Raw genomic sequence first — 4,100 nt, forward strand, 5'->3', positions numbered from 1 at the left:
CTTTCTGAAGACCCTTCTGTTTCAGCTTGACATCTCTAGTAACAAGGATGTTATTTTATTAGTGGACACCTCTAGAGGCTGGGAAAATCCCTCATGCCCCTGAGCTATGATCTGCAGTTTCCACTCACTGATCCTGGCTCTGCTGTCAGGATACACTGTCGGCTCCCTTTTCCACAGCACAGCACCTGAGTGATTTAAGACATTATCTTGTCTTACCCAAATCTTCTCTGTCCAAACATTTATTTCCATACTTCCTGCTAACCTGATCATCTCTGCCAGTGTGTCCTGTCTGTAAAGGTGTGGACCTCACTTCCAGGTGTGTGGGCCAGAGTCATCTCCTGAGCATGGTCTGACAGGGCCATCAGCTATTACATTCATGAGTAGTTAGTAATAATATGAATAAGTTCCTGCTAAATCTTTTGATGGTTTCCAAAGGCCATAGTTCAAGCCGAAAATCAGTAAATTTCTCCTATCAGAAGAAAAATGTGCCTTCCTATATATTAGGAACATTCCACGTTGCTCAAGTTTTCTGCTCCTGATTATAGAGGACTGGAAGAATTATACCTGTGTCTGCCCATAATGAGCTTAAAAGAGATAAAATAGTAGAATCTAGGCTTAAGTGAAAATCATAGATAAAACTCAAAGAGGAGGACATAAAACCTGTCTCCTGCATTTTCCAGAAAGAATTTTGAAGCCGGGAATAAATGAGACTCAATCCATGTTGGGGAGAGTCAGTGTCCCAAGTCTCTACGGCATCTTTGAAGGCCAGAGTTTCCAGTAAGCCATTTCTTCACAAGAATTCATGCTGATTCATAGAACCACAGATTCATACAGATTCATAGAAACATAAATTCAGAGCGATATCTACCATTCCAACCCAGCACCACAGTATAGCCTCCTCCTTTCTTTATTTGTAGCTCTTTCTCCAACAAAGAGAACCTGTCTCTCATTATCCACAATATTTACTTCTTTGCTCGATTCTAGAATACACATAAAGTAGTTTAGGTGCCACTTCCCCCAACCCTTGTTGAATTTAGTTATTTTTGAGCACATGAAAAATTAGCATATTTCTATATGTAAGAACAATTAAAAGGTATACTCAAAGAAGCATCCCACCCCACCACCTTGTCTCTTTTCATCTCTCATAATCTCATCAGTTTTTAGTTTATAGTTCTTATTTCATTTTTGTGCAAATTAATAGGTACATGTTTATTTTCCTGCTTCCTGATCTTTCTTATATGAATACTAGATACTTCAAGAAAAAGTTCTCATCTAATTTAAGTCTAACCCTAAACCTACACAAATGACACATTTGCAATTATTTAGCAACTTCAAGTGAATACATAAAGGGATGAATAGTTTATTTTTTATTGATTGATATTTGTAGAGTACAGAATCAAATATCAATACATGTGTACAATATGTGGGGATCAAATTAGGATAATTAGTATGCTCATGTTTACAAAACATAATCAATCATTGTGACCCTTAACTAGCTTCTTGCCAGCCCCCTCCCTCTTCCCCTCCCCCACCTTACCTCTAAAAACCGCAGTTCTGTTTTCTTTTATTTTTTTTTGAGAATAGCTTCTAAGACTAAGCCAAATGATTGAATCAACTTTCTCATTTTTTCTCTCCATAAACATTCTGGCCCTGCTTAGGTGCATCCAAAAGCACTTACCATTCAACCTGAGGTGAAGCACAAGATGGCAGTAGACATCCTGACAGCCATTCTGATTTATCGATACACTCATCTCTATTCCTACACTAAAAATATCTGCAAGTTTACAACCTTCTTCTGATCAGTAAATATAAGGATTTGGGCTAATTGGATATCTGACGACATTCAACTCCAAGATTCTGTGAGACTCTGTTTCCATGGTGCTGGGGTTCTAATATTCCATAGCACAGGAAAATCACTTTTCAGAGACATCTACAGGCAGTCCCACTGTCCTGTCTTGAACCTCCTTAGCCAAAGACTGAACATGGCTGGAATGGGATATGTAATGAAGAAGGGCACCTTCAGAGCAGACCCCATGTACCTGCGGAAGGCCCTTGTGTATAACCTCGGAGAGGAAAAGAGGACCAGGCTTCACATTCAAAAACTCCAGAAGGTTTTAAATATCCAGCTCAGGGAGATCGATAGAGAAAAAGCAGCCCTGAAGAAATTTTTGGTAAAGCTTCACAAGACAACTGGTTGTTTTCCTCGAGTGCAGTTCTGGTGACCGATGCCTCTGTAGGTGAAGAGTTCATCTAAAAGTTTCATTACAGAATACATCTAAGTCTCCTTCTGTTATCTCTGTGTGACCCAAGAAAGCAATATAAGCAACTTCTGGGACAAGCCAAAAAAGAAAAAAGACTATACAATTGAAGACACAAATGGAATGTGGAATGTCTACAGTAGAATCAACTGATATTTCCTACAGTAGAGAGAATAAGACATTGATTTTTTCCAAATGATCCATTTCTTTACAACTCGAGGTGGTAAAATACAGTGTATACATTGTTTTCTTACAAACTTTCCTTGAGACAAGAACAAGCTTAGCTATTTTAGAGATTTCTGATATTGATCATGAAATACATATTGTATTTGCTTTAATACTATTTTTCTCATCAATAGAAATTTCAATTATTTTTGTATAGCTTTAATAGCACGAATAAATAAAAGTTGATGCTAAATTTAAGATGAAAGTAACACAGTAGTGGGAAATTCATAGAATAGTGAGTCTATAAGAGAACTCAGTTCAAATCTAGGTTTTGTCATGTATTACCTGTGTGATCTTAGGATTAGAAACTCTTTTCTTTTAGTCAAGATGGAGATTATAATATCTATATTAAAAAATTGTTTTAAGGATTAAGTAAGATAATATATATACAAGGCATATTGCAGATACCCCCCAAATGGTAGTAGCTCTTATTGTAATTATTGTTGTTTTCATTATTATTTTTACCACTGTGTAATAAAGCCCAGGTTGTATTCCTAATTCTTCTACTACTATCCTATGATCTCTAGGCAAATCCATTTCCGTTCATGGACATCAGTTTTTTCCAAAGCTATAATGTGAGAGCTGGACTAGATAATCTCCAATGGCCCTTCTGACTTTAAGTTCTTCAATACTAAAACTCCATGCTTCTACTTTAAAATGTGTTTGAAGCATCCTAGAGAAAAGACCTAGCAATTAGAATGCATACCACTGTGACTTTAGGGGCGTGGATGTATGTTCCTACTTAGCCATGACTTATTTCCCATCATCACGTTTAAAGATACTTGACATTCAAGTATGATATACTCTTAGCAGCTTCTCATGATAGATATGCTGGGTGACTTACAGAGCAAAAGGAACACACTTCTTGAAAAGCCTTGGAATTAAATTGCATGTTTTTATGACTTGTCTAGGCTGTGCAGTCAAATAGATTTAGATTCCAAATCAAATCCTGCCAGGTATTATTGTTTCATACTAGGCAAGTTAACATTTATATACCGTAAGTTGCTTAGATTTTCCAGCTATAAAATGGGAATATATTAACTCAAAAGACTGTTGTGATGTCTTCCTGTGGTATCACCCATAGATCTATTAGCACAACATCTAACATATTGTAGGCACTCATTATATACAGTTGCTGTGGTGATTGTTATTTCTGGAAACAGGCAACAATTGGAGCTTCTGGGGTAATAAATGGCTTTGTGGACACTCAACACTCATAGTGTGAGTCATTACTTTTGGATCTCAGATATGAGATCCTGCTTCACTAGATCCCTCATCAGCAACAGAAACATGAATGTGCAAGAAGGATGATATAGATACATACAGTCATGTGTCTTAACAACAGAGACACATTCTAAGAAATGACTTGTTAGACAATTTTGTCATTGTGTGAACATCGTAGAGTGTTCGTATATAAACCTAGATGGTCCAACCTACTACCAGGCTACATGGCACAGCCTATGGCTCCTAAGCTACAAACCTGCACAGCATGTTACTGTACTGAATACTGTAGGCTTGTTAGACAATTTTGTCATTGTGTGAACATCGTAGAGTGTTCGTATATAAACCTAGATGGTCCAACCTACTACCAGGCTACATGGCACAGCCTATGGCTCC

At 37.3% G+C, this 4,100-nt stretch overlaps 1 long non-coding RNA gene across 1 annotated transcript in view; it reads left to right on the forward strand.

Moving 5' to 3' along the window:
* The window catches only part of LOC103609334, a 30,556-nt gene extending 27,575 nt beyond the window's left edge, over positions 1 to 2,981 (forward strand). The window contains exon 4 of the long non-coding RNA XR_552123.1: positions 1,659 to 2,981. This is a non-coding gene — a long non-coding RNA (uncharacterized LOC103609334). The remainder of the gene's footprint in view (positions 1 to 1,658) is intronic.
* The last annotated feature ends 1,119 nt before the right edge of the window (positions 2,982 to 4,100 follow it).

Source organism: Galeopterus variegatus, unplaced genomic scaffold, assembly GCF_000696425.1.
Source record: "Galeopterus variegatus unplaced genomic scaffold, G_variegatus-3.0.2 Scaffold9489, whole genome shotgun sequence".
Classification (NCBI taxonomy): domain Eukaryota; kingdom Metazoa; phylum Chordata; class Mammalia; order Dermoptera; family Cynocephalidae; genus Galeopterus; species Galeopterus variegatus.